The sequence below is a fragment of the Vombatus ursinus genome, unplaced genomic scaffold, assembly GCF_900497805.2.
Source record: "Vombatus ursinus unplaced genomic scaffold, bare-nosed wombat genome assembly UNPS02004746.1, whole genome shotgun sequence".
Classification (NCBI taxonomy): domain Eukaryota; kingdom Metazoa; phylum Chordata; class Mammalia; order Diprotodontia; family Vombatidae; genus Vombatus; species Vombatus ursinus.
In genome coordinates, this window is record NW_020944524.1 from 254,047 (window position 1) to 277,825 (window position 23,779).

At 38.5% G+C, this 23,779-nt stretch overlaps 1 pseudogene; it reads right to left on the reverse strand.

Moving 5' to 3' along the window:
- Positions 1-9,178: 9,178 nt before the first annotated feature.
- Positions 9,179-12,174, reverse strand: LOC114027665 (annotated as a pseudogene).
- Positions 12,175-23,779: the final 11,605 nt, after the last annotated feature.

The following is a 23,779-nucleotide window of genomic DNA, read 5'->3' on the forward strand; positions in this document are numbered from 1 at the left end:
CAGGGGACTGAATCACAGGAAGCTGTGGTGGTTTCCAGACTTCTCAACCCACAAATGCCAAAGACAGCTTAGAAGTTCAGTGGGAAAGGTCTGTCAGACCTCAGTAAGAGAGGACCTCAGTCTGGCCCTACTCCTGGCATAGCCCCAGGGCAGCGGCTGTTTCCAGAGCTCTTGACCCACAGACAGTAGGGAGATCAAGCAGCTGCTCAAAGGGGGGACTGCAGGGATCTCTTTGCTGGTGCTGAGGCAGGATTCTCTTGCTTTGCCCATGCTTGGATCTGGGTTACAGTCCTGGGTATTGATCCTGGAGCCAGGAGGAGTGCTGGAGTGGTGGAACTTGTGGCAGTGGTGGAGAGGGAATCCTCCTCACAGTTCCAAGGCAGAAAAGAGTGTTTGTGGTCGCTTATAGACCAGAGTACAGGCCAGGAACGGAGTAAACATCCCACCTTTGATCATACCATCTTGGAAGAACTGAAAATTTACAGGTCCCTAGAAGTCTCTCTTGAAAACAGTTGCACAAAACTTGGGACAGTAATCTACACTAGAAGTACAGCCCTACCTTAACAGAGTTAAAAAGTTAAGTAATTGGCTGGGAAAATGGGCAAACAGAGGCAAAAACCTCAGACTATTGAATCTCACTTCAAAGAAGATCAAAACATACAACCAGAAGACAACAAAGTCAAAGCTCCTACATCCAAAGACTCCAAGAAAAATATGACTTGGGGGGGCAGCTAGGTGATGCAGTAGATAGAGCACTGGCCCTGGACTCAGGAGGACCTGAGTTCAAATCCAGCCTCAGACATATAACACTTACTAGCTGTGTGACCCTGGGCAAGTCACTTAACCCCTTTGCCTAACCCCCCCAAAAAATATAACTTGGTCTCAGGCCACAGAAGAGCTCAAAGAAGATTTTGAAAATCAAGTAAGAGAAGTAGAGGAAAAATTGGGAAGAAAAATGAGAGTGATGCAAGAAAATCATGGAAATACTGCAGAAATATTGAAGAAAATAACACCTTAAAAAATAACCTAACCTAAATGTCAAAAGAGGTTCAAAAAGCCAATGTGGAGAAGAATGCCTTAAAAAGCAGAATTGGCCAAATGGAAAAGGAGGGCCAAAAGCTCACTAAAGAAAATAATTCCTTAAAAATTAGAGTGGAGTAAATGGAAGCTAATGACCCTATGAAAAATCAAGAAATTATAAAACAAAACCAAAAGAATAAAAAAAGAAGACAATGTGAAATATCTCATTGGAAAAACAACTGACTTGGAAAATAGATCCAGGAGAGATAATTTAAAAATTATTGGACTATCTGAAAGCCATGATCAAAAAAGAGCCTAGACATCATCTTTCAAGAAATTATCAAGGAAAACTGCCCTGATATTCTAGAACCAGAGGGCAAAATAGAAATTGAAAGAATCTACTGATCATCTCTTGAAAGAAATCCCAAAATGAAAACTCCCAGGAATATTATAGCCAAATTCCAGAGTTCCCAGGTCAAGGAGAAAATATTGCAAGCAGCCAGAAAGAAACAATTCAAGTATTGTGGAAACACAATAGGATAACACAAGATTTAGCAGCTACTATTACAGAGATAAGAGAGCTTGGAATATGATATTCTGGAGGTCAAAGGAGCTAGGATTAAAACCAAGAATCACCTACTCAGAAAAACTGAGTATAATCATTCAGGCGGAAAAATGGAAATTCAATGAAATAGAGGACTTTCAAGCATTCTTGATGAAAAGACCAGAGCCGAATAGAAAATTTGACTTTCAAATACAAGACTCAAGAGAAGCATAAAAAGGTAAACAGGAAAGAGAAGTCATAAGAGATTTATTAAAGTTAAACTATTTACATTCCTACATGGAAAGATGATAGTTGTAACTCATGAGACCTTTCTCAGTACTAGGGTAGTTGGAGGGAATATACATATACATACACATAGATAGATAGATAGATAGATAGATAGATAGATAGGTAGATAGATAGATATACATATATATAATATACATATACATATATTGATATACACGCACACAGAGGGCACAAGGTGAGTTGAATATGAATGGATGATATCTAAAAATTAAAATTAAGGGGTGAGAGAGGATTATGCTAGGAGAAGGAGAAAGGGAGAGGTAGAATGGAGTAAAATATCTCACCTAACAGAGGTAAGAAAAAAGCTTTTAGAAAGGAGGGGAAGAAGGGAGAGGTGAGAGGGAATGAGTGAACCTTACTCTCATTGGATTTGATTTAAGGAGGCAATAACATACACACTCATTTGGGCATGGAAATCTATTTCACCCTACAGGAAAATAAGGGGAAAGAGGATAAGAGAGGGGGAGATGATAGAAAGAAAGGCAGATTGGGCAAGGGGGTAAGCACTTTTGAGGAGTGACAAGGTCAAAGGAGAGAATAGAATAATTGGGGAGTGGGATAGGATAAAGGGAAACATAGTTAGTCTTTCACAACATGAGCATTATGGAAGTGTTTTGCATGACTACACATGTACAACCTATATCAAATTGCTTGCCTTCTCAATGAGGAAGGGTGGGAAGGCAGGAAGGGAGAGAATTTGAAACTCAAAGTTTTTAAAATGAATATTAAATGAATATTAAAAAATATTAAATGAATATTAAAAAAATTTTTACATGCAACTGGTAAATAAGATGTACAGGCAAAAAATCTATTCTGCCCTACAGGAAAATAGATGGGAAAGGGAATTAGAGAAGAGGAGATGATAGAAGGGAGGGCAGATTGGGGGAAGGGGCATTTAGAATCTATGCTGTCTTGAGGTGGGGGAGGGAAGAGATGGGGAGAAATTTTGTAACTCAAAATCTTGTGGAGGTGAATGTTGAAAACTAAAAATAAATAAATTAATAAAAAATAATTACAAACGATTAATAACCACATAAAAATGCCCCAAATCATTAATAAAAAGAGAAATGCAAATAAAAAACCCCTAACACTTCACTTTCTACCCTGCAAATTGGAAAAGTTGACAAAATATAGCAATAGTCAATTTTGGAGGCATTGTGGAAAGATACGCACACTAGTGCATTGTTGGAGTTATATGTCATTATTATTTTGGAAAACAATTTAAAGTGACTAAAATATCTATACCCTTTGACTCAACAATTCTACTACTAGATTTATATACCAAAGATGCCATTGATAGGAAGAAAATCCTCGTATACACCAAAATGTTTTAGCAGCACATTTTTATTAATTAATTAAATTAAATGTTCAAATTACACTTTTTTCTAAAACCAACTTCCTTAGAATTACAACACACAGAGAAACTTGCCAAACAGTGCTGAAACATGTTTGCAAAATGGTGATAGAAGCAATACCAGACTTATCCCACTGACTTCAAGGACCAAGTCTTAGTAACGGGAGGTAAATCACACTCTTCTGAGATTCCTGCCCATGAAGTGTATTCTATTTTTTTCCTTCTTAATGTTTTGTGAAACCTCTTGTTTTAGCTCTTCAAAATCCATTTTTTAAAAAGATTTAATATAAAAACTATAATGTTACATGGAGAATAAACTCTGGCAATCTAATTCTATATCTCACCTCTTAATATCATAGGATCTTAGATTTAGAACTAAAAGGGATCTTGCTGATCATACAGTTCAAACATCACAGGTTAGAAATTGAGTCCCAAAGAGGTAAAGTGTTTTGTTAAGTAATATATCACACAGGTAATAAATATCACAGGCAGAATTCAAATTCAGGTCCTCTAACTCCCAATTCTGAGCTTTTTCTACTTCTCTGCACTATACTGTCTCTCCAATTGCTATCAATTCCTCTAATATGAATTTGTGAACCTAATTTAAAAAATGATTCCTTTTACAAAGTGAACTTTTTCTAGACTTGATCATTAAACTTCCAAAAATGCTATTCCACATGCCTAATGACTTTCGTCAATCTTGTTGAGATAATTCAACAACTTCAATTTTCTAAAAGAATATAACATGCTCTCAAATTGTGCTAATTTTCAGGGTAGGAAATAATTACTCATATTGCTAGGTCTTTGTATTGTTTACAAAGTGCTTTTTTCAATGATGCTAACATAATTATTCCCATTTTATTTGACAAGAAGAGTGAAGTTCAGAAAAGTTAAATGGCTTTCCCAAGTTATTTGATTATACAGTGGTAATATTCTAATAGAAGAAGAAGAAACAAGTGTCCTTTATGAACCTTAATGTTTCTAAGTGGTACTGAGAAAGTTAAACAAGAGAAAAACTGGGGGTGTATTAATTCTATTCTGGGGATTTTAATATGATGATTAAAAAGTTCTGAGAAACATAGTTTCTTGGTAACTTAATCACTTTATTAGTAAGGCCAGAACATTATTAATAAAAAAATTGATCTTTTGGACATCTCTCTCAGACCAAAGACTCCTAATGGCAGTGGGTTCACTATTTATATGTCCTTTGAAGAGTAGGTGCTCCTGAAGGGTGGCAATCAACTCAGATTGGTTAACACAATGGGAGATGTGCTATGTTAAAATGAGAGTCTTGAGGTATATAACTTGAGTCACCCAAATCTTGGTCAAATAGATATCAATTTCCTCTGACAAAAAAGGGGGATCCAGGGCAGTTAGGTGGAGCAGTGGATAGAGCACCAGCCCTGGAGTCAGGAGGACCTGAGTTCAAATCTGGCCTCAGACATGTAACTCACTAGCTGCGTGACTCTGGGCAAGTCACTTAACCTCAATTACCTCATACAAAAAAACAAACAAACTAAAGGGAGGATCCACATTTTTCCAGACCTCTTAGAGCAAACACGTTGAGCACCCATTAGCCTAAAATTAGAATTTATTTTACTATCTCTCTAAGAAAGATTCCCCACACTCTTTGGTTTCTGGATGGGGAAGAAGAAAAGGAGAATTAGTTATTAAATTTAGAGAAATATTTTCTCACATTAAGAAGGGAAAAAGAAGGAAAGTAGAATGAACATGTAAGTGTAGAAAAAAAGGAGAAGATGGAACTTGCCATTTCTAACCAATGGGGAGTGTAGGAGGAAGTGTATACATATGTCTAGTAAAATGTGGAGGCAGCAGATATCAGATTTAACCCATTTTTATCTGTAATGGACAAAGAAAAATTGAACACATGCAAGGACATACACAGACACAAACAGTTTGGCATAGAAATATGTAAAAATCAAATGGGAAACAAGTAGGGATGGGAAGGGGGTTAAGAAGAAGAAGAATATTATAGAGGGAATAGTCACAAGAAAAATAAACTTTATAATTCTGAAGGGACGATTAAAAAGTGGGGGAAATGAAAAATTGCTAGAATCTAACGGGTTGCTCACCAATTGGAGAATGATTAAACAATTTGTGATATACAAATGTAATGGTGTATTATTAGACTGTAAGAAATGAGGAACATGACAATTTGAGAGTACCCTGGTAATATGGTTTGGGGTTGTTGGGAACCCTGAAACCCTGGGTTGCTTTCAAAGACATGTTCTTTTCCTTTTAGGGGTCTAGGTCCCATAACCCTATCATACCCCCCTCAAACAAATGGGACACAAAATCTTTTGGGGTGAGGGGCAAAGCAAAGGCTTCTGAAACTGCTTTCTTCTAGCAAGGGCCATAAGGCTGTCGCTGCCTTATTGGGTCCTATTCAAGGAGTCAGACTTCAGAACCTGGCTGATGCCAGGTCCAGTGTGCTAGAGACCTTTGACTCAGTTGGAGGTTGGTATGCAGCCTAAGCAGTCATCTGGAAGTTGATGGCCTGGAGCCTGGAGGAGATAAATATGGCAAGAAGGTTAAGCAAACAAGGGCCAAACAGAAATAAAAGGAATATGATCAGAAGGGGAATAAGTATGGGGCTAGTAGAAAAAGCAGCCAGGATCTCTATGAAGAGAAGGGTTTTAGGGCACTGAGGTTATCATGGATTTCTTGCATCCCACTAGCCTTTCCAAAATACATTCGGTACAGATCTCCACCTGCCCAGAATTGTTGACGTACATACAACAAGAAGTGTTTGCTAGGGTACATGCACCCCCACTGGAGGCAAGAAGGTAGTCTATGGCTATTCTGTTATCTAGGACCACTTTTACTAGGGAATCCAAAGATTGCTGGATTTCCTGGAGACTATAAGCTGTCTCATTTAAGTTCACATTGTAGGTGACCATACCAAAGCATGAGATACTCTGCTCCCTTTTTAAGAAACCAGAGAACATTTCCCCAGAATCCACGCTTTGCCCCTTTCAAGGTGGAGGTTCTGGGCTTTGTGGCATTGGAAATGGGAAAAGGAGGTGCTAAAAATACAAAGGTATACACCCCAAAGTCCTGGTAAGGTGTTAAGTATTGGGTGGCCAGGACAGTAGTTCTGGGGTCTTGCCATGTGGTGGCATTTTGTTTCACCTCTTCCACAGAATCTTCGGCACTTGGTCCACCAATCCCACAAAGGAAGGTATAGCCTTTGAGGGCACAGATGGGGCCAGTTCTTAAGAGGCTCTGCATATAGATTCCCCAATGATCAGTGTGATTGCACATTAAGCTTCCAGGCAAGAGGGATGTTTTCAAGAGATCAGTAAGATTGTTGTAACTAGAAGGAGCTGTGCCATTGTGAATTAACTTAGAAGTAAAGCTTGAAAGGGGGGAACCTACTAGGAGAGTAGTGGGATAAGATCATCGGTGCAAGTACTCCCTCAGTACAATTGGTACAGCTTGGTAAAGAGAAGTTCTGGAAGCACTTATCACTAATGGCATCTGCACAGGTAGCACAGGTCAAAAGACCAGCAGAAACCTTTATAAGTCTTCCCTCATTGGGACTATAAACCTGTCTAGTGGCCGTGGAGCTTGTCTCACAAGCAAGGGAATATTCCCTTAAAGAGAAGCAAGGTGTCAAGATGCAGAGTAACACATAGAGAAATGGCCAGCATAAATAGGGTGGCAAAAATCTCTGAGGAAGTCATGTTAGGCAGGGGGGCTTTTGCAAAAATGGCACATGGTGGGAGATGAGAGTTGCCCTGTGGGTGTGAGTGACATACCCAACAATGTTAGACACCCCCCTCACCTGGGCTAATGAGTTTCCCAGTTTAATTAGGGAATTTAATTAATTAATTTAATTAATTAATTAATTAATTAACTACGAATTAATTAATTAATTAATTCTGCCACTTGTGGAGGCCAAGTGTGCTTGAGGTACCAGCGAGGAGAAGAAAAAGGTTAGTGTTATCATTGTCAGATCAGAGGGAAATGATTCCAAGAGAGAGAAAGGGCAATTTCTCTGGAGGAAATTAAAGATGGCTATGTCAAGTCCAAAACATAAGAGGAGGAGGGCACATATAATTTCACCTCTTTTAATCCACCTGTCCACTGGAGGGGGCTGGGGCCCTTTTAAACAGTAGCTTGAGGTCCTTCAAGGCTTCACAGGTATATTCCAGAGTCTGAGGAGGAAGCAAGAGGTGACAGGATTTAATCCTAGAATTATGAGTCCAGCTGGGGAGGCCCTGGAGTTTTATTGTTATTGGGGTGGTGAGTGTGACTCAGTAGGGTCCCTTCTAGTTGACATCTAATTGTCTCCCTTTTCCATTTTCCGTGACTTTAAATAAACCCAATATCCAGGTTGTACTGGAGCAGGATTCTCCTTTTCATTGCCAAGAGGTTTTGGAAGATGTTTATTGGAATATTCTATTAGGGCATTCTTGACTGCTCCTAACTGAGTTGCATATTGGATGATCAAATGCTATTCTGGGTCTTCAAGGATATCAGATGTTAGGAAGGGCTTCCTATACAGGAGTTCAAAGGCGCTAAGCTTGATATTTTCCTGAGGTGTAATGCAAACTCTGAGCAGTCCGATTGGGAGGTATTTTATCCAGTCATCTTGAGTCTCTATGCACAATTCAGGAAGGACCCACTTGTGGGGTATGATTCATTTTCTCTACTTTTCCAGAGGATTGCGAATACCAGGCAGGATGAAGGTGGTAAGTGATTTTAAGTGTCTTTGCCACAGCCCAAGTTATTTGTGAAGTAAAGGCCCAGCCATTGTTGTTTTATAGGGAGCTAGGCAAACCAAAACAAGGTATAATTTCCTTTAATAGGAACTTTGATACCTCCTGAGCCTTTTCAGTTCTGCAAAGAGAGGCTTCTACCCAACTAATAAAGTTGTCAACAAAAACCAAAAGCAATTTGAACCCCCTGCACGGGAGCATATGTATAAAGTCTATCTACTGGTCTTCACCTGGGAAGGTACCTTTGGGGGAGGTCTGACTACCGTTTCAGGATTTACCTGGGCACAAGCTGGGCAAGCCCAACAGATTTGTTGGATGGTTTCTCCTAGTCTATTGCCAGTAAAAACAGACTTTATCAGAGACTGGAGCGCATCTGTCCCCAGGTGTGTAGCCTGGTGGAAGCCAAAAAGAAGCTTCTACTGGCTTTCCTCGGGGATAAGAAGTTGGCCTGAGGATTTCTGAAACCACCCAGAGGAAAAGACAGTGTAAACCCTTTATTTAGCAAGGATCTGTTCTTGGGGGTTGTAGGAGGATATGAAGGAATTAGGGAGCTGTGGGAGTAAAGGAGTCAGTATAGTTAGCTGGTGGGCAGCATCCTTTGCTGCAGTGTCTGCCAGGTGATTTCCCATGGCCTGATCTGTTTCCCCTTTCTGGTGGCCTTTGCAAAATATAATAGTTATCTTGGATGTTTCTGAACAGCTTGGAAGAGATGTAAGATCTCCTGTGCATGTTTGATAGAGGCTTTGCTGTCAAATATCCCCTTTCTTTCCAGATTGCCCCATGGGCATGTAGAACATGGAAAGCATATTTTGAGTTAGTAAAAACATTATTTTCTCCTAGCCCTAGGGCTCTGGTGAGTGCTATTAACTCTGCTTTCTGAGCAGAGGTCCCACGGGGCAGGGTTTTGGTCTCTATCATGGAGTAGAGGCTGACTACTGCATTCCCAGCTTTCCTTACCCTTTGTTCAATAAAGTTAGACTCATCCGTGTACCATTCTGTCTCTGGGTTAGGGAGAGGAATATCTGTAAGATCAGACCAACTGGCATAAACTGAGTTCAAGGTCTCCTCACAATCACAAACCAGGACATCTGTATGGGTACTGTCTGGGAGCAGGGTTGCCGGATTGAGTGTGTGGCACACCCAGAGAATTAGGTCAGGGGTATCTAAGAGCAAGGTTTGATATTTGGTGAGCCTTCCTCTAGCCAGTCACTGTTGATCTTTTGCTTCTAGGATAGTCTGAACTTGGTTGGAAGTCAGAACTTCTAAGAGTTGACCAAGTGTAAGTTTAGAGGTTTCCTCAATTAGAATGGCCATTGCAGCCACTGCCCAGAGACGCCTTGAATTAAATTTTTTCCTGATCTTAACAGCATCATGCCCTTCACCATCTGTTTCTCCAGCATCTTCTGACATTTCAATACAGCTGGATACTGTCTGCAACAATTCCATGATCTTTGAATTCTGTTCAGCACAGACTACAGGTGTATGCTGTCTCTTATTCCTGATGTAGACTGATGCTCCATGAAGCAGCAGGAGTTCAACCAGGATGGCATGATTTCCTATTACAGCTTCATGCAATGCTGTGTTGCCCCTGTTGTTGGAAATGTTAAGAGAGGCCCTGTGCTCCAGTAACAAGGCAGCTTTTTCATGATGGCCATTCAGACAAGCATAAATGAGGAATGTGTTACCACTTGAATCCTTTTTATTTTGTTTTGGACAGCCCAATCAACATTCTTCGCATCCACATTGGCACCATGCTTCAAAAGGAGGGAGATGAGATCAGTCTAACCATGATGCACAGCAACATGGAGTGAAGCCATCCTGATTGGTACCATTCACTCCAAGTCCATTGACAGGAATCTTTTCAAGCTTCTTTTGTCATGGAGCACACTTTGGACACTGGCATAAGGAATGAAAAAAATTGAGATTTGCTGTTCCAACAGTATCTTCTCCATCTTCTAAATCTTCATCCATCCACTGCAAGAGATATCATACCATTTCTAGATCTCCATCAGCAACAGCTCTCAAAAGTTTTTCTATCTCTTTATAATTATTTTTTATTTTCTCTTGTCTTGGGTCTACACAAGCTGAAGATAAGCTTGAGATTGAGGAGGCCTGACTTATGGAGTCCACTGAATATAGAGGAGAATGAACAGGGGACTCAGAAGATCTCTTTCTCCTTTCAAAAGCAAGGTGATTGGCTTCCATGTCAGATACAATCTTGGAGTTTAATGCACATTTCAGTGGTGTTTCTCTCACTTGGTTCTGGTGCTCAGTACTGGCTGCATTTTGCAGCAATATTTCTATGATACCCTGATAGCCCTACTGGGCAGCTATATGAAGTGTGTCTCTTTTTTTCATTACTAATATCTAGTCTGCAAGAATGCACACCATAGTAGACTAAAGCCTTCACACAATCTTCATGAGCATATGTACAGGCTAAATGGAGAGCTGAATTGCCATTATTGTCATTGTTTGGTTTTGTTTTGTTTTTCTTTTTGACGCATTTGGGGTTAAGTGACTTGCCCAGAGTCACACAGCTAATAAGTGTTATGTGTCTGAGGCCGGATTTGAACTCAGGTCCTCCTGACTCCAGGACCGGTGCTCTAGCCACTGCACCACCTAGCTGCCCCCATTATTGTCTTTAACATCTGTTTTTGCCTTACAATACAACAACAGGAGTTTAATACTCTGACAGTCGTTCTGACAAGCCAAATGAGGAGGTGTTGACCCATGGTGACCGGTTGCATTCACTATGGCCCCTTTGAGAACAAACAGATCAATGACTGATGCTTGCCCACAAACAGCAGCTACGTGTAGTAGCATGCAACCCCTATCATCTCTGGAAAATGGAACGACAACTGAAGGGTTATTCAGGCTCCCAGAGACCAATTTCTCACAGTTGTCACAGAAGCAGAGAGGATGGCACATTTTTTGAATAATGTCTTTATCATGATCATCCTGACACAAAAATTTTTCTAATTCTTCCTGGTTACCTGAAGCAATGTGCTTAAACAAACAATCAATAGAGGTCGAACTCTGGGATCGTAAATTTATTCTCTGCCTAAGGGACAGTTTGTCACTAAACCCCTCAGATTCAGAAAGTTTTTCAGAGAGATTTCCTTGTCAAATATACTCTATTGCAGCCTCTATTGTAGTCATGAAGTAACCAAATTCATTTTTAGTTGAACTACTAAATCTGAAGTTTTTGATGTAACTCAAATTTGTGACCCACTTTTGTATCTTTTCACAAGTAAATAAAGCAGGACAGACAGCAGATCATCAGCACACATGGTCTCCATGTTAACTCTTTGGCTAGGAGATTGCACAATTAGCTATACCACTTTTCGAAGACAAACCAACTTCTGTTATGGAGAGGTACATTTGTTCAGTTGACCCAATTCTCTCTTTGCATGGGATATGTTGAAGCTGAATTCTGGTTTAACACCAATATCTTTCTGCTGAAGGTCTTGAAGACTTCTCGTAATTTTGTCAAAGGCAGCACCCTCACTTGTTTCAATAGTTCCCACATAGTTAAAGATCAGATCATATGTATCATGGTGAATATACAGTTCAACTGCCTGTTTCATCAAATTCATCTGAAGCTCCTGTTTGGCTACCATTTTCAAATGAGAATCTCTTAACAACTGCTGGAGATATTTAGAATAAAGTGCATTCACTGAATCTATGTAATAACAAAGGCTCTTTCTTTCACAAACTTTGAATGGTTGGTGGAAAGATGCAATGTTTTTGTCAAATCTTTCTGAGTATCTTCCCAAAAATTCTCTTACATCTTCAATTTTTTTCAGGGTAAAGGAATTTGATGAAATTGAAGATTTTTCTGTACTCTTTTTTTTCTCCAATGGATGAGCTATACATAGTATACTAAAACTTTCTTCTTCTTCATTGTAGAAAATGCCTTCAAAGAGAATGGGCACTGAGAGGGGCTAGGCAAAACCAGCTCCTCCTTTAATTCTATTTCCTTGTATAAAAGTCTCCTTTCCATTCAAGGTCTGAAAACTCTCTCCCACTGGTTTCAGGAAAGAAGAGTCAAACTGACAGGTAGACTGTGTGCTTCTTGATAGACTTCCTTTACAAGGTACTAAGACAATGGACTTCAGCAACTTTGCAGCAAAGATAAGGACACCTCTTTTGAATTGCCAGATAAAAAGCATTTTCATGACATCTTCATCATACAAAGCCATATGGACTTCAGATATTCTGAAAATGAGTTTTTCAAGTAAGTACCATGGTTCCACTTCCTGCCCATCTCCACAGCGCCTGAGGCAGAGGCAAAGGCAGCAACATCTGCACTGCCAATGCAGAGAACAAAATTATTTTTAAAAAATGTTTACACAAATAAAATCATATTTAAATAATTGGAGAAATATTCATTGTTCAAGGGTAGGCAGGGCCAACATAATAAAAATGACTTTACCTAAATTAATCTGTATATTCAATGCTATATCAATTAAATTACTAAAAATTATTTTACTTAGAAAAAATAATAACAAAATTCATTTGAAAGAACAAAAGGTCAAGAATATCAAGGGAAATTATGAAAAAATAAAGGAAGGAGGTTTAGCAGTAGCAGGTTCTAAACTATATTAAAAACTAGTAATTATCAAAACTATCTGGTACTAACTAAGAAACAGAAAGGTAGATCAATGCAACAAGAGTAGGCATACAATTTACAACAGCAAATGACTATAGTAACGTTGTGTTTGAGAAGTGTAAAGACAACTTTTGGAGATAAGAATTCATTACTTGATAAAAATTGTTGGAAAAGCTACTAGAAAGCAGAATGGCAGAAATCGGCATAGACCCATATGTCTACACTATTTAACAAGATTAGGTCTAAATGGATACCTGACCTAGTTGTAAAGGGAGATATTACAAGAAAATTTGAAGAACATGGAACATACTACTTACCAGATTTATAGATAGGCAAAGAATTTATGAATAAATGAGAGACAGAGATTGTTGGGAGATGTAAAATAGATAGTTTTGATTGCATTAAATTAAAAAGAGGTTGTATGAATAACACCAATACCAAGATTAGAGGGAAAGCAGAAAACTGAGAGGGTGGGAGTTTTATAGATAGTTTCTCAAATAAAAGTCTCATATTTCAAATGTATAAAGAACTTTGTCAAATCTATAAGAATATGAGTCATTCCCTAATTGATAAATGGCCAAAGGATATGAAAGGCAGTTTTCTGATGAAGAAATCAAGACAATTCATAGTCATATGAAAAAAAATGCTCTAAAACATTATCGATTAGAGAAACCAAATTAAAACAACCTTGAGATATCATTTTATACCCACCAGAATGGCTAAATGATAGAAGGGGAAAGTGACAGATGTTGGAGGGGATGTGAAAAAATTAGGACATTAATTCATGTTGGTGGAATTGTAAAATGGTCTAACCATTTTGGAGAACAATCTGGAATTATGCCCAAAGAGTTATTAAACTACTTTATACCCTTTGACCCAATAATACCACTCTTAGGTCTGTTTCCCAAGATGATTAAGGAGAAACAGAAAGAGCCTATATGTTCTAAAATATTTATAGCAACTCTCTTTGTGTTAGCAAAGAACTGGAAATTGAGAAGATGCCCACCAACTGGGTAATGACTAAACAAGTGGTATATGATCATGAAGGAATACTACTGTGCTATAAGAAATGATGAGCTTGATGATTTTAGAAAAATATGGATAGACTTGCAAGACATAATGAAGAGTAAAATGGGCAGAACCAAGAGAATGTTGTGTATAGTAACAACAATATTCTTTTCAAAACAACTTGTAGAGTAGAATTAACCTCTTCTTATGAGATGGGATGTATTCTAGCAGAGTAACTGCAGTTTTGAGGGAGCACTAAACTAGAAGCAGGACCCAGACAAAAAGCTGCATATTTTCAGACTACTCAGTTTCCCTTCTACTTGATATGATTGGCTGGGCAGTCTGGTCTGTCACTTTTTGGGGAAGGAGAAGTTCCAAGATAAAACTTGGATACCAAAATAAACCTCCCCTTGGCACAAAAACCTTTGAGTTAATTTATGATTTTGCACTGGGCTTGTGGAAGCTGGGGACGAGGAATGCTAAGTCTTCCTGAGTGAGTCAATATTGAAATTCTCCAGTCAATTGTTAGTTGTTACAGGAGCAGGAACCAGCACCTTGTAGGTTCAGGCAAAATGTTGGGTTAACATTGGATAGTTAACAAAAGAGTTTACTTTGCCCTGACAAAACAAGGATATGCAATGAGGATTCAATGACACTTAGCTTTTTTTGGATATGGCCCCTTCTCATGGATCTCCAAATCCATATGGGTAAGAATATCAAAGGCGAAGATGGTGATCAATAGTGTCAGAGCCTGAGAGGTAGCTAGATGGTACAGTGGATAGAAGTCTGGGCCTGGAGTTGAAAAGACCTGAGTTCATATCTGGCCTCAGACATTTACCATCTGTGTGAACTTAGGTAAGTCACTTAAACCTTTGTTTGCTTCAGTTTCCTCAACTATAAAATGGTATAAGAATAGCATCTATATCCTAGGATTGTTGTGAGCATCAAAGGAGATATTTGTATAGGGCTTAGCACAGTGCCTGCAACATAGTAGGTGCTCAACAAATGCTTGTTTCCTTTTTTCTTCTGTCAGATGAAACTGCAATCTCCAAAGTTACCAATGTTCTCCTACTTGCTAAATCCAATGGCCTTTCTTCCATTCTCATTCTTCTTAACTTCTCTTCAGCCTTCAATACTGTTAATTACTCTTATCCTTGATACTCTCTTTTCTTTAGGTTTTCTGAACATTCTCTGCTGAATCTCCTACCTATCTGACTGCTCCTTATCAGTGTCCTTTGCTGGTTCTTCATCTAGGTCAGGCCCACTAACCATGGTTGCCCCAGGGTTCTGTCCTGGACCCTCTACACTTCTCCCTCTACACCATTTCATTTGGTCTCATTAGCTTCCATGGATTAAGTTATCATCTCTATGCTTATGATTCTCAGGTCTACTTATCCAGCCCCAACCTTTCATATGTACAATTGCCTATTAGACAGCTCAAAGTGGATGTCCTGTAGACATCTTAAACTCAAATGTCAAAAACTGAGCTTGTTAACTTTTCCCCAAATCTTTCTCTCTTCCAAATTTCCCTATTACTTTTGAGGGCATTATCATCCTCCCCATCACCCAGGCTTGAAACCCAGGTGTCACACTATCTCTCACCCCATCCTCACCCCATATCTGATCTGTTACTAAGGCTTGTTGATTTTACCTTGGCAATGTCTCTTTAATATACCCCCTGCTGTCTTCTGATCCTGTCACCATCCTGGTGTTGGTCCTCATCACCTGATGCCTGAACTACTTTAGTCTGATGGTTTTTCTCCCTGACACAAATCCCTCCCCACTCCAGCCCATACTCCATTTGACAGTGCCAGTCTGACTATGTCATTCCCATACTCAATAAACACTAAAGGCTATCACCCCCAAGATCAAATACAAAATCCTCAGTTTGTTATACAAAACCCTTCATAACTAATCCACCTCCTCCTTTTTAATCTTTTAATACCTTACACTTATACCACACACACACACACGCACAGACACACACACACACACACACACACACACACACACACATACACACACTGGCTTCCTTACTGCAAAACACTCCATCTCTTAGTTCTGGCCTTGCTCAGGAATTAGTAGAGAGGAAAATCTTCACTGCTCTATCCCTCCAGGCTTTCTCATATTTCAACCTGAAGCTCAGACTACTGGAAGGACTTAGCAAAGTCCCTATTCTGTAGTGGGGTTAAACTCAAAGAGAAATGATGTCATTAAGACATACACAAAGATCTCTGAGAACCATATGTCAGCTTAGAAATCCACATATTAACATTAATCTAAGTTCCTATTATTATTTTAATTTTTTCTTCATTGTTGGTGAATTCATTCTTTTCATTTTTGATACTGGTAATTTGGTTTTCTTCTTTCTTTTTCTTAAATCAAATTAACCAAGGATGTATCTATTTTATGGTTTGTTTCATAAAACTAGTTTTTTGTTTTATGCATTAGTTAAATAGTTTTCTTACTTTCAATTTTATTAATCTCTCCTTTGGTTTTCAGAATTTCTAATCTGGTATTCAATTGGAGATTTTTAATTTGTTCTTTAGCTTTTTTAGTTGCATGCTCAATTCAGTGATCTCTTCTTTCTCTATTTTATTCATGTGAGCATTTAGAAACATAAAATTTCCCCTAAGGACTGCTTTCATTGCATCCCATAAGTTTTGATATGTTGTCTCATTATTATCGTTCTCTTTGATTAAGTTATTGATTGTTTCTATGCTTTGTTGTTTGACCCACTCATTCTTTAGGATTAAATTATTTAGTTTCCAATAATTTTTAGTCTATCTTTCTATGGCCCTTTATTATATGTAATTTTTTATTTCATCATGATCTCAAAAGGATGCATTTAATATTTCTCCCTTTCTACATTTGATTGTAAGGTTTTTATACCCTAATACATGGTCAATTTTTGTGTAGGTGCCATGTACCTACAAGAAAAAAGTATAATTCTTTCTATCCCCATTCAATTTTCTCTAGAGGTCTACCATATCTAACTTTTCTAAGATTCTATTCAGCTCCTTAACTTCTTTCTTGTTTATTTTGCTGTTAGATTTATCTAGTTTTGAGAGGGGGAGGTTGAGGTCCCCCACTAGTATAGTTTTACTGTCTATTTCTTCCTGTAACTCCCTGAGCTTCTCCTTTAAGAATTTGAATGCTATACCACTTGGTGCATATATGTTTAGTAGTGATATTACTTCATTGTCTATGGTACCTTTTAGCAGGATGTAGTTTCTTTCCTTACCTCTTGCAATTAGATCTATTTTTGCTTTTACTTTGTCTGAGATCAGGATTGCTACCCCTGCTTTTTTTACTTCAACTAAAGTATAATAGATTCTGTCTCAGCCTTTTACCTTTATGTGTATCCCTCTGCTTCAAATGTGTTTCTTGTAAATAACATACTGTAGGATTATGGTTTTTAATCCAATCTGCTATCTACTTCTATTTTATGGAAGAGTTTATCCCATTCACATTCACAGTTATGATTACTAACTGTCTTTCTCTCCATCATTTTCTCCCCTTTTCATATTTTTCTCTCTCACCCTTTCACTCCTTACTAGAGTTCTGCTTTTGACCACCACCTACCTCAATCTGACCTCCCTTCTATCCACCCCTTCTCTTTTCTTTTCCCTTTCTCCTCCTACTTCCCTATTGAACAAGATAGATTTCTATAACCAACTGAATGTGTATGTTATTTCCTCCTTGAGCCAAATCTGGTGAAAACAAGGTTCAAACAATGCTCATTCCCCTCTCTTCTTTTCCTCTATTGCAATGTCTTTGTGCCTCGTCATGTGATGTAATGTGCCCCATTCTGCCTCTCCCCTTCCTCTTCTCCCAATACACTCCCCTTTTTCACCCTTTAATTAATCATTATTTTTTGTCATTACATCAAAGTCAACTTATACCCACACCTTCTGTCTATGTATATCCCTTCTCAATAAAGATAGAGTTCTCAAGAGTTATAAGTATCATCTTCCCATGCAGGGATGTAAACAGTTTAGCCTTATTGAATAACATGGTTTTTTTCTTTTCTGCTTACCTTTTTAGGCTTCTCTTGAATCTTGTATTTGAAGATCAAATTTTCTGTTCATTTCTGGTTTTTTCATCAGGAATGATTAAAAGTCCCCCATTTTATTGAATGTCCATCTTTTCCCCTGAAAAATTATGCTCAATTTTGCTGGATACTTGATCCTTGGTACAAGCTTCTTTGCCTTCTTGGAATATCATATTCTAAGCCCTCCAATCCTTTAATGTAGAAGCTGCTAAATCCTGCATAATCCTGACTGTGGTTCCATGATATTTGCATTGTTTCTTTCTGGCTGCTTGCAATATGTTCTCCTTGACCTAATAATTCTGGAATTTGGGTACAATATTCCTTAGCATTTCAGGAAGTGATCGGTGGGTTCTTTTGGTGACTATTTTACCTTCTGGTTCTAGGACATCAGGGCAGTTTTCCTTGATGATTTCTGAAAGCTGCTGTCCAGGCCCTTTTTTGATCATGGCTTTCAGGTAGTCCAATAATTCTTAAATTATCTCTCCTGGATCTGTTTTCCAGGTCTGTTGTTTTCCAATGAAGTATTTTACATTTTCTTCTATTTTTTCATTCTTTGATTTTGTTTGTCTGATTCTTGATGTCTCATAGAGTCATTAGCTTCCACTTGCCCAATTCTAATTTTTAAGGAATTATTTTCTTCAGTTAGCCTTTGTGCCTCCTTTTCCATTTGGCCAATTCTACTTCTTAAAGGGTTGTCCATTGTAGTGCCTGGAAAGTCCAATATTGACATTTTTGATCTATGCTTTTAATTAGGTCTCAATCTGACTGAGGCAATGCCCATTCAGTGATTAAGGTTAGGTAAGAAAATCACTGGATTTTCTCAAAGTTGATTTCTCATCCCTTGTTTCTCATATAGGCCATCATATGACTTCTGCCACTATGGCATTATTGGGCTTAGTCAGTTAATCAGTCAGTAAATATTTATTAACTGCCAGGCACTCTGTTAAGCATAGGGGATACAAAAAGAGGAAAAAGACAGTCCTTGCCCTCAAGGAGTTTGCAACCTTCTGAGGAAGACAACAAGCAAACAAATATATACAAAACAAGCTTATATGAGATAAATAGGAACTAACTATCAAAGAGAAAGCATTGGAATTAACAGGGGTTATGGAGGGCTTCCTATATAAGGTAGAATTTTTGTTGGGATATAAAGGAAGCTGGGGAAGTCATTAGGCAGAGTAGACAAGGGAGAAGGTTACAGGAATGGGAGGCAGCCCATGATGAGTTCCATTTTGGACATATTGAGTTTAAGATACTTACTGAACATCCAGCTCAAGATGTCTAAAAGGCAGCTGGAAATGCATTATTGGAATCAGCAGAGTTTGATGCAGGATAGATAGATTTGAGAAATATCAACATAGAGGTGGTAATTAAATCCATGGGAGCTAATGAGATCACCAAGTGAAGTACCATAGAGAGAGAAGAAAGCCCAGCACAAAGCCCTGAGTTAGAGGGCATGATCTGGAAGAGAATACAACAATGGAGACAAAGAAGGTGCAGTCAGATGGGTAGGACAGCAAGCAATGTTGTCATATACATTAATGCCCTCAGGAAGGGAGTCATCTTTCAAGTCTCTGCCTATCATTCTGTGGCAGCATGAGGGAGAGGTCAGGTAGTCCTGGGAAATGTGTACTGGTTACCTTCCCAGGTGAAAGCAACCTGCTCCTGACTTGTCTCAGTCTGGAATAGGGAAAAAAGGCGTTGGGGGTACCACTCACCCTGGGCCTGAACTACCTATTTTCCAATATTGATAAGGTCAGGAACAGCTGTAGTGATGGACATGATGAGTTTGTGGAGCTCCTCATAATTCATTTTAAGTTTCCATGTGCTCCCTGCCTTTTCCACAGGTAATACAGGGTTGTTATAAGAAGAGCTGATATAATGAAATAGTCTACCTTCCTTTATCTCCGTTACTAGAGAATAAATATATTTCAACCTTTTTAAGACCAATATTGTTTGGTGTTAACATAGGAGATGGTACAGGCTTCCATTTGGCCCTCTTCATAATAACATGCATAGCGGTTGCTAAAAGGGCCTACATAAATACCATGCCCATAATATTTCTTACCTCCATGGCTTCCCCTCTGTAGTATCCCTTGAATGTTTCAACTGGGGCTGGCTTTAGAGGATATCTCAGGTTTAGGTATAGCTAAAAGGTTTCTAGTCCCCTGGTCCTGAATTTCCCATACGGTATTACTAGCACCTCCCCATGGATTGGCCATCAACTGCTTTCTTATCAAACCCATGTTTCAGAAGCCATACTTAAAGTTCCTTCTTGGAGAAGTTGTAATTACCCTCTACTTACCTAGCAGTGTTTTGAGTTTACTGAATCTTCCCATAATTCCTAGAGTGCCAATTTGTACTGACAGTAGTGTTTGCTCAAGTCATAACCATCAAAAACCTCTTGCTCAGATTTCACTAACTAATCAACCCACACACATGTGTAGTTATATGGCAGAGCAGAATCCATAGCTAAAGTGTGAAGCCATTGTGGTGAGGTTCTACCTTGAATGCAAGATACAATTGTCTCTGAGCTGAGCACAGGGTATGGTTTGTTGTGGATAAAACTCATTTCCTCTTCACCCCCTCTCTTGAGATTCCCAGGGGAGTGTCAACTTCAATGGAAATGAATCTTTGTGGGGCCAGGTATGAATAACTCCTAATAACTTAGGCACTTGAGTTATTAACTAAGGGAAAAAGGTTCATCCTTGTAAGGAAGCTCTAATAAATTTAACTGACTCCAAAAGTCCACAGAAAGGTCTCCTATTCTATGAAAGTGAGCTGGAGAGAGGCCTCAGCTTTGGCTCCATTATACCACCTTCTCAGGAGTTCCAAGTTTTTATTTCAACTTCTCATTTAAGCACCCCAGCTTCTTGATTGAGAAGGCTTGTGTATTCCCTTCACCCTTCAAGCAGCATTACCCTTCTCTTGGGAACAGTCCCTTCCTCACTCTTCTGTATCATGACTCTGATCTGAGAGGGAACTGAAACCTACAGTTGGAGACTAGAGGATGGGCTGCTGGCTATAGCCTGTAAGCTCTGTTAACTCTGAAAACAAATGACCAAAGAGTCACAGAGGTTTTTAATCTGTTAACCTGTGTGTACTCTTTGGTATTTTTAGAGATATCACAACCACAGTTAACTCTGAAAAATAAAACAAAACAAAGTAGTCTTAAGCAAAAAGTTTTCTCTATTCTTTTGGAGGAGGGAAACTAGACATATATGCTGGAAATGTCATTGTTTATATTTGTGGCTAAACAAAGACTCAAATAGCACGGTGTAGCAACGATGATGAGCAACAGTGAGGCAAGATAGCCTAGTGAAAGAAAGCCCATTCATAGCAGGGCTTCATGTCAGAGCCTCTTGGAATTGACCAAGCTCAGGGACCATCAGTTCTGCAATTCAGTTGCAGCAGAGTTCATCCAGAGGGTGAACCCAAAGGATTGTTGTTATGCTAAGCTTAGGGTACAGCTTGCTTGCTGGGCCTTAGCACTGGAAAACACGACATCTCCTAATAGTAAAAAGAGAGAAGTGGTCTTGGCATGCGGATCCTGACATTTCCCCCTTTTAGCCAAAGAAATAGAGTCTAAAAGGACCCCTCCCCTTCTGGACAATAAAAGAGAGGCAGGTATAAGCCAAGATGCCATGTGAGGCCAGTTGGGCCAGGACAGTTCCTTGAATTGAGAGACAGCTGTAGCTGGTGAGCTTAGGGGTTACCGTGGCTAACAATTTGTTAGCCCAACCTCCTTAGCAATGATGGAATGATATTTTTATCTCAGGAGATTAGCTCCTTGAGGGGGCCTATTATGGTAGGGCCATATATATAGCAATAGGTCTTGCCTAGCTATTGTTTGATACAAGCAGAAAAGAGAGGAGGGCCACAAGTGTAGAGGGAGAAGATACCAACATATGCTTGAATCAGGGCTTTGGTGGTTGGTACATAACAAAATTGAAAAGGAAAAAATAATAGGACAGTATACTAAGCAATCATCTGTTATTTTGGGACAGCTGTGTTGTCTGGGTGTCAGTTGTTCTGGGTCCATATTAGATGAACCTTGAGGTCCCCAGAAGGTTCTATCATTCACTCAGGAGTAGAAGCTTTCTTCAGATGATCCAGGAGTTCACATCCACAAATTTGGCAGCTGTTGGAGTAGTCAGAAGCACCTGGTAGGGGCCCTTGGAAACAATGATTGATTGATCAATACAGGGCCAGTTTTCAGATAAGACACATAGGTTGCTTGAGATGTACAATTGTGAGAAAACGTCTAGCATCAATCTTTGGATCTGAGTTTCTGTTCAGCATAACATAGGTCCTTTTTTAAGAGACTCTAAACTCTTTGGTTTATACAATCCTTTAGAGATGGTGTAGTTTCCCAACCATGCAGAGCTAGTTTCAAACAATGCAATAAGGTTTTTTCCCAATTTCCACAACTGAATAAAGTTTTCTCACAAGACAGAAGTTGGACTAGACCCATAATTGAATAGATACTAAACTAGCTCCAGGAGCTAAACTAGTCATAAGATGGAGTCAGTGTGGTTTACTCAATTCCCACTATTAACCACTTGCCGACCTAATACCCTGAATCCACTATAAGTTATAAGGTTTTTCATAAATTCATAATCATAAATACTTTAAGTCATGTTTCATTAATGTCAAGTTACAGGTCAAACTATTTAGAGGGCTCACAATGGACTAGTTTTGAGAAGGGAGATTTATATATCATCAAGATAACCAATAAAACTTAAAAATAAACCTGGATCTCAAGGCTGAGATCAAAAACCAGTCTCAAAAGCTGAGACAAGAAATAAAAGACCAAAGCAATACAATGATTATCACCAATGTTAACTAACATTAAATCTCCTTGTATCCTAGTAACCCTTCTCAATGTCCATTTAACTAGAACATTTTGAGTCTCAGATGTCTCATGTAGCCATCTGTTACTTAGATATATTTTCTTGGACATTTGGTTTAATTCTCAGGACAGCACTGAAGGGGGCTCTGCTTCTCTGGTTCCAAAGCTAGAGGTTCCTAAATAATTCTGCTAGTAATAAGACTTAATACAATTTAGCAAATGTTGGTTCTCCAATCTTGAAACTTCATAGAATTCCACTTTATATACCATTTGCTGTTTCTATCCTTATCCAAATCCTATACCTGATATAAGAATCTTTTTTAAAAATTATGAAGGTCCAACCATAAAATAAGCTCTTCTGCCTTTTAAAATTATCAGACAGATACTTTAAAAGTGGAAAAATAATTTCAGTTTCTTTACCATTATAAATACAATTTATGTGTGAAATCTTTAATTTAATTTTGAGAACTTACTACCAAAACATACTCAAAGCCTGAATTTCCATGATAGATAAATTTGGAAGACAATCATATACATCTGTATATAATTCTTAGAGAAAATAATCTAATTCTGTTGCTTCTCAAAATTTACTATTCCATTTAATTAGAAGATTTTTACATTATTTCTTTGTCTTATTACTTGTTTAATCATTTCCTCATTAGGAGGATATCACCCCTATATTATAAGTTGACCACATATACAGGTTAAGGATGTTCATACTTGCATCCTATTAAAGTAACTCAGAGATGTTTCAGTATCAATTTATTATTTAATAGAGTTAGTATTGTACTTATAAAACTTCTTGATTATAGAAATTTGCTATAAAGGAAAAGGAGGGAAATAGTTAAACAATGTCATACTTCATAACAGAGGAGGAAACTCCCTTATTTTTGTTTGATGCCAAGAATGAGTCATATCTGACAGCAAATCATGTAGTCACAGAGTATCAAAAGCAAGGCTTAGGATTAACCAGGTAGGAGAATTTATTTTTCAAAAAGCACAATGAGGAAATACAGTCAAGAGGATCCTACCTTTGGCCATGACAAGGTCATCCCCCAAACTCTTCACACACACAGACACCCACCTTTAGCAGTTTTCAGATTGCAGCACATGCCAATTTTATATCATTGGTTTCATCACAATTCAGATAACTATCCCTGTAATAAAAACTCAAATTAATAGTAAATTACAATCCCAAGAATTTTTACCTTAAATAGCAAAATTTCATTAACTATAACTTAGGGCTTGAATATTTTTCCTGATGTTTCCCTAACAGTTAAC